The following is an 11,634-nucleotide window of genomic DNA, read 5'->3' as shown; positions in this document are numbered from 1 at the left end:
ATTAAGGCCTGGGTGTGTATGTTGACTGTAGCACTTGATGTGTAACTGAAGGGATCAGTAGGAATTGGTGAGAATATTCTAGCAAGAAGGGTTGGTATTGGCAAAATGGAAGTAGAGTTGTAACTGGCACAATTTGTCTCCTGATGCTAAAATGAGAAATCCAACATTAAAAGATTGCCTGCTAGCCTTCAGTAACCTATCCCAGATCACTGACACAACAAGATTGTGTGTGTACCATCAAATACTGTTTCTAGAAGTAGTGGCCCATCCTTTCAACCATCCCTTCTTCTTTGGAAGGCTGGACTGTGCGTTGTTCTCACAGAAAAACTCTGTTGCTTTGTGTATGTTCCAGGGATGGAGCTGGATCTCCCTAGCGCCCTTGCTGGACCAGGCAGCCATTCTCCACAGGCTTTCTTTGAAACTTTATCTGTTGGAAGCTTACCTCAAAAAAGAAATAAATCTCTTTCTTATTCTTCTAAATTTCTTCTTTCTCTCCCCCTTTTCTTCTCTTTCATCTTCTTCTGATATTCTGGATATTAGAAGTGTGCTAACTGAAGGGGTGGGGGTCATAGTGTGAGCAAAATAGTTATCCACCCCTAACACACACGGCTTCCTTTCCCTGACCCAGATGTCAGGTATCGGCTGCCATGTTGGAGTTTGGATGTAGCTGGGTCTCTGCAACACCTGGCCCCATCCCAGAGTGTACAAACAGTGCTTTGGGTCTGATTTGGCAAGGGGCTGGAGGTCCAGTGTTGTGATTCTGGGCACCTTTCATTTCCCTTCCCTGTTTCTCCTCTGTGTCATCAACTGGAGCATGTTTAAGACTCTGGGAGCTCGCCTTTGTTTCACCTGGGAAAGTCCCTGCAGGGAGAGCTAAGATCCCCCAGAGGAAGAGGCTGGAGCCCTGACCTCTGTCACCCGAATTGTTTGGGCCACGAAGCCCCCATAGGGGTTAGGAGGGTGATCAATTGGCAACCTGAGGAGTAAAGACCTCTCTCTCCCTTCTCCTCTGCGCTCATTGTGCACGGAAGGGCAGTGGGGTCAGCGGCGGCAAACGGAAGGGCCGACGCGCTGTGCCTTGAAAGGGGCTCGTTTTGTGTTTCAGTAATGAGCGCTCTTTCTCCCCTCAGATGCACTCAGATTTCACAAGTTACAGGGAACCTGTCAACTGCTGTTTTCATTGTATGAGGCTCACAGGGAACTTGGATATAGGGCAAGCCTGTTTCAAAGAAAGCAGGGAAAGAAAAGTCCTGAATAGCAGCAATGTGCTGTCATATGCAGATCACAGCTCCAGTTGCCATGGGACCTCTCTGCCAGCCGAGAGGGCAAGATGCCGAACGTCCTTTATTGACGTGATCGCCTCCTTGGAGATGGGAATGCCACCTCTGAAAGGACTCGCCAGCAGCCTTCATGGAGCCTGGCCTGCCAGCATCCTGAATCCTAGCAGCCTCCGCCCCCCACTGGCTGTTTCCTAGGAAGCCACTCACCCAGTCGGAGGAAACAAGCCAAGCTAACCCTGGACAAGGGAGGGGGTAGGTTGAAAGGGCTCTAGGCCTGTGCTGGGGACCATAGGTCTCCTGGGGACCGTGGCTGAGAACCAGAGTCCTGATGTTAAAGTTAAATTTCACCTTCTTTGTTTGTCCTGCCCTCTGAGAACACTTGGCAATAACATTCCTTTCCTGACAGGTTCGTTTTTGTAGCCCATAGACATTGTTTTCTTTCCCTTGTTTACCTAAAGAGGCCCAGAGCAATAGGGCAGGCTGTGCCAATGAGAGAGGAGAGCCTGCTCTACTGGCTGTTTGTTGGGTCATCACATCCAGGTCCCTCTGCCCTATAGTTCTTTGTCCTGACTCTGTTGCCCCACAGGTGAGGACAGCAAGTTTCCAGAGAGTGTCCTGCTTGGAGCAGAGTACAGACAAAATGGACCTGTGGAGGAGCTAGGATTACCAGAGGGCCCAGAATGAAGACTCCAAGGGGTTCTTTGACATAGGGAAGGTAGGTCCCTCAGGGCCTTGGGAAACTATTCTGATCACCTTGTGCGAGGCAGGCCAGTGAAACCACGAGCTAGAATGATCTAGTAGTAGTCATGAGTAACCTAAAAAATACCAAGATGGGAAACTATGACAAATATGTCTCCAATAAGTGCTCACTATGCACTGTATTTAAAGGAGTAAGTATGGTCAGACTGTCGTCAGAGTCTAAGTCTGGGGGCCGTGGACGAGCCAGGCCATGGAGTCAGAGGTCTTGGCAGCCTGTGGTATCCCCCTACCTTCTAGTCTTCAGAACCTGCTCTTATCTCCAGTTCAGCTTCTCCCTATGAAGGTTAGAAAGATAAATACTAAAGTCACAATCCTTGCCTCAAGGAAGCTTCAAATCTAGTAGGAGAAGGACATTTGCATATATGAAGCTATAGCTGAAGACTGTGGTCAATGCCCTAAAAGGAGAAGCCATGCATGCATCCAGAGTCCTTGGTTCAAAGTCTAGAGAGTCATACATGTACATGGAATCACAGACTAGTTTCCCAGTTCGCAAATCACCAACCTGCTTCATATAGCCTTTGAACATTCCATCCACCCATGAGCAGGCTGAGCCTCCTGAGGGACCTATATAGAATCTGATGACCTTTCCAAGTAGCATCTGGAACATTGGTAGAGTTCAGGTACAGGGACTATCAAAGTAACGGTGAATCTTCTGGATGGCTGAAACCCAGAAGGTAGGTACAGTTGGACAATAAGGATAAGAACCACACATAGTGTAGCACTGGGCTCTCCACACAGAACACATATCCAGCTTGGGATATTCATTTTCTGTCACTTTGTAACAAACTACCACAAACTTAGTGAGTTTGATGATGCCAATTAATTCTCTTATAATTTGAAGGTCAGGAGTCCAAATTGGATCTCGCCAAGCTAAAAGTCAGTGATGCCAGGGTCTTTTTTCTTTTTGAAGGCTCCAAGGGAGATTTGGTTTCCTTTCCTTTTCCAGTTTCGTGAGATTGGCCACATTCTTTGACTCATAGTCCCCTTGCTCTGTCTTCAAGGCCACCGGCACTGTAGCCCTCTAACCATTCATTCTTTAAGCACATCTCCTTCTAATTATAATTCCTCTGCTGCTTCTCTTTTCCATTGCTAAAGACCCCTGTGATTACACTGGGACCAACTGGATCTATTTCAGGGACAGACAGCTAGCAACTTCAAATATCCCTGTAAGGGAGCATACTCACAGGTCCATACACTAGAATCAAACATCTTCAAGGAACTATGATTCTCCTTAATATGTTTGGGTAGATGACTGGTCACCTCTCATTTGTTTGATTGGCTGTGTTTTGAGAGCCTGTTTCCTAGCCCCTCACCTAAGAACCAGATATTCAGGTATATTGAAAGAAGAAAAAACAAGAGTGAGCATCCCTAAACATGAAGAATGGGCTTTGAAGTGGACATAGGAAGTAGACCTAGATCTGGTCTCATTGTCTATTAGAATCAGCAAAAGTAGCACCATCACAACGACTGACAAGTGTACCGTTCTGGGGAGACTGTTGGCCCACATGCTTCACAAGCTCTTGGGGCTCTGCTATTCCATATTCCACACAAGAACTTGTCCTCAAGTCCTCAGTGTCTCTGGCTTAGAAGCAGGGATGTCTGGCCAACATTTTGAGATGCTATCTCTAATCTAAATACACTAGTGGGTTTTGTTAAGTATCTCTTGGTCCTTGGAACCTCCCCAGGCTGCAGTGGGTTTAAGTCTCTCCCCAGGCAGTAGTCCCAAGCCTGCATCATAAGCCCTGTCCACTGAGTCCCCTACCTCATATCTCAAAGTTGGAAAATGCTAGCAGCTGTCCTGTTTTCTGCTTTGATGGAAGGCGAAATCGCTCTTTAAGAAGCCTTCCTCACACTTGAAATAAGATGTGGGCACCGGGTACTTGCTTCAAGCTGCCCTGGTTGGCTACGTCCTGAGTATGAAATCTTGATCTTTGGTCTGCCTGGATTCCAACTCCTTATGTCCTAGTTTCCTTGCCTGGGTTCATTCTACCCAGAACCCACCCACCACTGCTCTCCCGCAGACTGGCCTCCCAGTGAGTGTTCATGGTCACTCTCACCTCACCCCAGACTACCCATTCATCCGGGACCTCCAGCTTTTCCTGACACTCCTCGCCAGTCCCCACAGTTTGTCTTCCAGCTTCTATGAATGAATTTACAGTTTGAGGCTTCAATGGTGTTTATGTTTGCTTTTGTTTCAAAACAGGGTCTCATATAGTCAAAGCTGGCCGTGAACTTGATGTATAGTTGAGGTTCCTGCCTCTGGTCCCCAAGCACAAGGATTACAATTCACCATTCTAACCATGATGACTTCAGTATTGACGCTATTTCCCCCTTAAGGCCTTGACCACTCTCCAGTCACCTCTGATATAGCAGCAGCAGCAGCAGCAGCAGCAGCAGAAACAACAAGCACTTGTGATGGGCCAGGCCCTGTGTAAGCATTCACTCATTTCATCCTATGAGGAGCTCGACATTTTAGAGGTGAGGACGCAGAAGGACAGAGATTCGCTTACTCCAGGAGATTTGAGTCATATACAATAAAGTACAGACTCAAGTCCAGACTAAACCGTAAGGTGCTGTTGTGCCAACCTGGATTATTACCTCAGTCATCTTCTTCCTATTTTGTACTATTTACAGTTGATTCTTACCAGTCAGGTAACTGGGCATGCTTCACTACCCCCTCCCGGTTCCGAGTCTCCCTCCCATCCCCCTGAGACTCTCGTCTTATACACAGGAAGCCAGAGGCTACAGTAATCTTAGCCCCATGTTCCAGGCCTGCTCTTTCTTGACCTTCACCTTCTGTCTGTCACCTCCTTCTCCCTCTACTCAGGCACATGGGGCAATCCATTGCTTGCGACTCAGGGTCCTTGTCTGCCGTCTTTCATATACCTGGACTAATACATCATTCCTTCACTCCTTCACTCAAAATTCACTCTCCACTGAGGGTGCAGCACCTGCACTCCATTCTGCACCCAACCCTTTAAATGACACTTTTATTCACTAAATAAATGACTAAAGGAGACCCCAGGTCACCTCAGGGCCTTGAGATTCTGGGTTGACTCTAGGCTACCCCATGCTGCGTCTGTTCCTGATCACTAAGGTGGAGGAAGTTGTTGGCTGAACCTGCAGACAAGATTTTAGCATCTTTGACAACCAGTCATGTAGACTGGCAAACAAGAACACACAACACACATCTCTGGGCTGAGTTCAACTTCCATCCTCACCAGGGTGTGTGTGTGTGTGTGTGTGTGTGTGTGTGTGTGTGTGTGTGTGTGTGTGTGTGTCTAATCCACCTACTGAAGGAGTTTCAGTACTCTCCCCTCCAGTCACCCCAACTCCAGCAATCTGAGGATGAGAAGCAGCTATGTCGTCGCTAACAATGTCCACACAGTCCTCTCAGCCCTCAAACCCTCCCCAGCCTTCGATGTCACTGTTCCTGCTCTCCCACCCTGCAGGGCACCCAGGGCTACATCTCAAAGGTACTCAGACCTCAAGGCATGGTGATCCTGCTGGTCCTGCTTAAGTGCCAAGGAGCTTGGTTGGTGGGTCAGAGCCAATGGAAGCAGTGGCAGTCCTGGGCATGTGTCCCTCGGTCACTACTCCAACAAAGGGTGGTTTGTTTTTGTGGCTGCAGCAAGGCAGCACTCGCTACAGGTCTAAGAGCTCCTGAACCAAGGAAGCCTGATGATTTAGTCAGGGTTTGCTGCAGGTGTGTGTGGGGAGTGGAGGCTGCTGGGAAAATGGGCCAAAGGTGAGGAGGAAAAAACAAAGCCTGATTATCCAAATCTACTCTGATAATGAAAAAATAGAAGAAAGGAAGAAAGAAAAAAGGAAGGAAAAGAGAAAAGAAAAGACAGGACACAGTGTATTTGGTTTTCTGGACACTTAAAAAAGAGCATTGCTTACCTCAGCTCCTAAGAAAAAACAAGAGTGAGCATCCCTAAACATGAAGAATGGGCTCTGAAGTGGACATAGGAAGTAGACCTAGATCTGGTCTCATTGTCTATTAGAATCAGCAAAAGTAGCACCAAGGTAAGTCTGCTAGCATCCACCCTCTCCATAGCACTCGGCGGCGATGAGAGACCAGCTCTGCTCTAGGCAGTGGGCATGACTGGGCCCAGACAGATGGATGTTTCTAGGGAAGGATTCAGGCTTGTGTAGTGCAGAGTTTGAGGGCAGGAGTCTTCTCAGCGTTAGATCAGCAGCCCTCTAGGTGTTGCTGCACTTGAGGTGAGAACTGGCGTAGACCTTGATTTGGGCAAGGGCAAGACTAAGTTCAACACAGGGGCTGGGTGTGCCTCCTCTTGTCCGGGGGCCTGTGTTCTCTGCTAAGCTTTCTGCTGCCGGGGGGAGCTGCAAGAGAAGGTATTTCAACATCGAGAGAAACAGTTCATTGTCTTGTTTTTTAAAAAAAACACTGAGTAAAGAAGGAAGAAACAGAGTGAGTCTTTTTGTGGTTTGCTGAGCTTCCCTGAAAAGCAAGCTATGGAGACCACAAGGGTGTATGTCAGAGCCTGAGAGAGCGGTACTCACTCCAGCACTTGTATAAACAGACGTACTTAACAAGCTGACCGGAGCTATGGCAGGGAAGCCGGATTTTCAGCTTTGACCTTTAGCCGAGAAGCAGAGCCTAGCAGATCCCTGCATTTACTATACCCCGCAAGGAGACACAACGGGCGAGCAGTGACTCACAACTGCCTGTAATTCCAGCTCTGGGGAATTCAGTGGCCTCTTCTGGTCTCCATGGGCACCTGCAGGCATGTGTGTACACTCACTGACAGACACATACACGTATACAAGTAAAGTAAAAACTTTTAAATGTTAAAAGAAAGTAAAATCCTGGCCAGTCATTGCCATGATGTCCTTGCTCTCAGACACAAACCAGGGAACTACCTTTTGCATTTTACTGCAAATGGTCCTCACACTGAAGACCAGTAGAGGACCTGCTCTCAGTCAGCGCAGTGCTAAGATATTTAACTTACTGTGTGATTCGATGGCTTAGGGACTTGAGTCCATATCTTTCTGGGTAACTTTCTTAGCCCTATATTGCAAGAGTCATTTCTGCCTTCCCACATTTCATCTGCCTGTATCCTTTCTGCAAGAGCTTCCCACCCAGCCGTGTTCAGCCTTTTAGGATCCGCTCCTCAGTTGGGTGCTCAACGACCACCAGCAAAGGGTCATTTCCATTGTCTGTGTGTCTAAGGACGCCTATCTGAACCTAGCTTCTACCCAGTTGGTTAGCCTCCCATATTGACTGCCTCTCTATGAGGAACTTTAGATGCCTAAGGCAGGTTTTTATTCAGGGCACTGACACTGAATGCAGGGGTTCCTCTCGCCCCAACCAACTGCCAAACTCTCTGAATACTAACTGAAAATCTTCTATTATTATTATTGTTGTTGTTGTTTTTTCAAGACAGAGTCTCATGATGTAGCTTTGGCTGTCCCCCCCTCACTTCAACCAACTGTCAAACTCTCTGAATGCCATCTAAAAATCTTCGTCTATTATTGTTGTTGTTTTTTTTTTTCAAGACAGGGTCTCATGATATAGCTTTGGCTGTCCTGGAACTCACCACGTAGACCGGACTGTCAGTAAACTTACAGAGTTCTGCCTACCTCTGCTTCCCAAGTGCTGAGATTAAAGGAGCGCATCACTATGCCTGGTTCCAAGTGGAAATCTTAACAACTCGTTCAATCCTAACAGTCACTGCTCAGAATCCCCCAACTGGTGCCACAGTTTAAGAACCACAGAATCCCTCCTACTTCAGATATCAGTCCCACATCTCAAGATGCCATGAGTACTTCTGACCCCCAAATTATAAATTTGAAAATTCCCTACAATTTCTTTTTGCATCTAATAACCCAGGGGGCCAAATGCTTAAATTAAGCTTCAAAGACCCATCCCAAAGACCAATTTCTGCCAGCCAGGTCCCATCTCCCAGTAGCTCCATAGCTTTGAAAATAGCATCATGCCTTCAAAACACAAGCCGGCTGAGGGTGTTTCGGGTTCAAATTCCAGCATATCACACCCTTGGACTTTCTTTCAGCCTCTATTGTGAAGCTACCCACAACCCTCAGTCTCACTATTATCATGGGTTTTAGGAGCTCAGTGCCACTAACCCTGGACAAAATCCAAATACATGCCAAGGTCTGCCCATCTCTCTGATTTTCTCCTCCAAGGAAGTAGAACAGTTGCCAGTGCATCTTAGAGCCTATACTTCGAGTCTGTTCCTAGCTTAGGTCTGCTGGGGCCACCCAGCTCACCCTGAACTCTGAGCACGGTCTTCTGTCCCGCTGATCAGTGGCAGGAGAGGGCTTGAGGCCCTGCTGCGGATCTCCTCTCTATCTTCAACCCTGCTGCCAAGTAGCTTTATATGACATTTGCCTTCTGGTTCCGAAATTGAGCCTGTGGCCCAGACTGCTCCCTAAATGGATAACTCACTTGGCTTCATCCTCCCAGACTTAGTAACTCTCCTCTTGGCTCCTTCCATGGTTCTGGCAGAGTAAAATACAGAAGACAAGGCTCAGAGTGGCTCCTGGCGTCAGCTCTCCTGACTTTGCTTATTGGCAAGACAACACCAACATCCTCACACCTAAAACGCGAGGGTCTGAAGACAGGTCACCTCTGCATCTCCCACAAGCTCCCTGTCCAGCTGATTCTACAGGGCCAGACTCACTCCACCCCCTCCCTGCCCCCTACCACCCTCAAAGAAAGAAGCCCTGCCAGGGCTTCGGCAGTGAGACAGCTCAGGGAGAGCATTCACTCAGGGAGAGCATTCACTCAGGAAGAGCATTCACTCAGGGAGAGCATTCACTCAGGGAGAGCATTCACTCAGGGAGAGCATTCACTCAGGGAGAGCATTCACTCAGGGAGAGCATTCACTCAGGGAGAGCATTCACTCAGGGAGAGCATTCACTCAGGAAGAGCATTCACTCAGGACTTAACACAGGTCCTCTGGACCACCTGGGCTGGTGTCACTTGGCTTATCTTGGGGACACCAGCACAAGGTGTTTAATTTGAGGGCAGGACCCTCTGATGTCACAAAAATTGAAAACAGCTTCAAGCAATGCAAAGTGTTTTTTTTTACTATAAATATCCTCCATCATATATGTTTTAGTATAAGTATCCTCCTTTGTGTGTATGAGAGAGAGAGAGACAGAGACAGAGAGAGACAGAGGAAGAAAGAAAAGAGAGAAAGAAGGAGAGAGAGAGTGATATGTGACTCCCATGATGACTAAAATGTCTGAAATCCTAATGTCACTGGATTTTCTGTTTTTACCCAACAACCCTATTTGTATGACTTCTTTTTTTTTTTTTTTTTTTGGTTTTACGAGACAGGGTTTATCTGTATTGTTTTGGAGGCTGTCGGTCCAGCCTAGCCTCGAACTCACAGAAATCCGCCTGCCTCTGCCTCCCGAGTGCTGGGATTAAAGGTGTGTGCCACCACCGCCCGGCTTTGTATGACTTCTAAACAGACCAGGAACTTGTAAGTCAGGCTGCACAGAACAAGCTGCACTTCCCACCCATACCCCTTCTTAGGAAGGCAGCTGGTCCCACTGTCAGGGTGTCCAGAAAGAAAATGTTCCTTGTACACAGCAGTACCTCCCACTAAGGCTAGCCCTCCTCCCTCCCTCTCTTCTTCCCCTCCCTCTCTTCTTCCCCTCCTTCTCTCCTCCTCTCTCTGCCCCCCCCCCCATGCAAGACCTCCCTGTCAGCAGTCTGAAAAGTCTTGTTGTTCTGTCATCGTCACTTCCCGGTCCCCCATTTCCTGCGTGTGCAAAAGGGTAGGTGCAAGAACTAAAAGGAGCGAGAGGCTTTGGTACCTGTAGAGACGTTTCAGGCCTCAGCTCAGAAGGCAGGGGCCATGGTAGGGACCTGTTAATTTGGAAGACTACTGAGTTTTCCAGATTCCCTCAGTCACTCAGAAACCCATCCTGCCTCTCTGTAAGGCATGACCTGTGTGCCCACAGAACAGCAGTTCTCAATCTGTGGGTCATGACCCCTTTGGGGATTGAGCAACCATTTCACAGGGGTCACCTAAAACTATCAGAAAATACAGATGTTCACAATTCATAACATTAGCAAAATTATAGTAATGAAATAGCAATGAAATAGTTTTATGGTTGGGATCACTACAACATAACGAACTGTACTAAAGGGTTGCAGGATTAGGAAGGTTGAGAACCACTGCTCTAGAGGATCCCAGACCTCAAGATACAAAGCCCAAAGGATATATTTGGGAGAATGCAGGGCTATCAGATGGCCCGCCGGGCCTGGCTGGGGCTAAGGGGTTGGACTTTAAGGCACAGGCAGATCTTGGGATTCACCAAGGCCTTGAGTCTGTTGGCTTTGCCACCCATTAAGTCTGTCTATCACCTGCAGGCCTACTGGGAGAGAGTGGAGCTCTTCAGAGACAAGACTCAGCTTACCAGTGATGTAAGTGGGAGCAAGGCATCAGTGGACCAGGGACCATAAACCCACCCAGGGACATTTTGAAGCACAGAGAAGAGGCCAGCAGAGGCCAGCTTCCATATGTCCAAGTGTTTGAAAGTTAAGCCATCAAACTAGCAAAGTCTCCAATCTCTTCCCCTGACTTGACAGACATCTTCATGACATCCTGAAGGTCAAGTGTGAATTGAGAATTTGGAGTCACAAGAATTCCAGATGGCATGTGGTGGCCCAGGCTGGGTTCAGCCCCTAACCCTACCTAGTACTAGAAGAGATCTTTAAATTTGTAAAATTACGTTCCTATTTGGTGTGTGTGTGTATGTTTGGGGGGGGTGTGGTGTGTGTGGGGGGGTGTGCACCATGGTACACATGTAGAGGTCAGAGGACAACTTAAGGGTTCTTTCCTTCCATCATGTCAGTCCTGGGAATAGAACTGAGGTCTTCAGTCTTGGCAACCGGCTCCCTTACCTGATGAGCCATCTCATCAGCCCTCAAAAGGCTCTTAATCACAAACATGGAAACACTATGAGTCCTAGCCCTACTACTACCTACCACACCATCCCTTGGTCACCCCAAAGGCCTGTGGCTATACGCACCAGTGTCACAATTCACCTGTTTTGGCAGACCAGACTTCAATTAATTAGAACCCCACACTGACTAATTTAAGCTCAGAAACTCAGTCAGGGAATTTCAGAATCGGAAAGCAAGGTCCGGCAATGTGTTCTTGTCGAACCTGTTTCTTTATCTCAAGAGTACTCTGACTGTGGCTGGAGCAAAATCCTAACATATGGACCGTAGTATGGGCCAGTCTCATGACCACCAGACCAAGGCTGGAGCCTGTCAGACGTGAGGTCAGCCAGTGGGAGCTCAGAAGGGAGTTCTGGAATTTCCTAGAAGGGTCCTCATGGGGTCTTGTGCCTCCTGTGGCTAAGACTGGGTGTCTGCCCATGACCTCATGCCTCCACGCAGGTCCCACGGGTGTCAAGCAGGTGTCAGCGTCTCGGGCTCCCAACACAGTGGAGCCTGTTTTCTTCTCCTCTCACTCCTTAACTCCAGTGTCCACTGTCCTGTGCTACTTGGCTGACCTCCTTGGCAGAGAGGTGGCCAAAGCATGTGTCTCTGGAGGTTCAGATCCCTCAGCCATCAGAACCC

At 48.1% G+C, this 11,634-nt stretch overlaps 1 long non-coding RNA gene across 2 annotated transcripts; it reads left to right on the top strand.

Annotated features, from left to right (window-relative positions):
• The first annotated feature begins 1,316 nt into the window (after window positions 1-1,316).
• LOC106021352 lies at window positions 1,317-10,785 on the top strand. Of its 2 annotated transcripts, none has more exons than XR_001196651.3 (3): window positions 1,317-1,532; window positions 1,867-1,995; window positions 10,417-10,785. It is a non-coding gene; the product is annotated as an uncharacterized LOC106021352 (long non-coding RNA). The 2 variants fall into 2 exon arrangements; XR_005876425.1 differs by lacking the exon at window positions 10,417-10,785 and adding an exon at window positions 4,243-4,553 and having other exon boundaries at window positions 1,322-1,532.
• Window positions 10,786-11,634: the final 849 nt, after the last annotated feature.

This window comes from Mesocricetus auratus, unplaced genomic scaffold (genome assembly GCF_017639785.1).
Source record: "Mesocricetus auratus isolate SY011 unplaced genomic scaffold, BCM_Maur_2.0 Super-Scaffold_15014, whole genome shotgun sequence".
NCBI classification, from domain to species: domain Eukaryota; kingdom Metazoa; phylum Chordata; class Mammalia; order Rodentia; family Cricetidae; genus Mesocricetus; species Mesocricetus auratus.
Note: the sequence above shows the minus strand (reverse complement) of the source record. Positions and strands in the feature narration are given on the sequence as shown.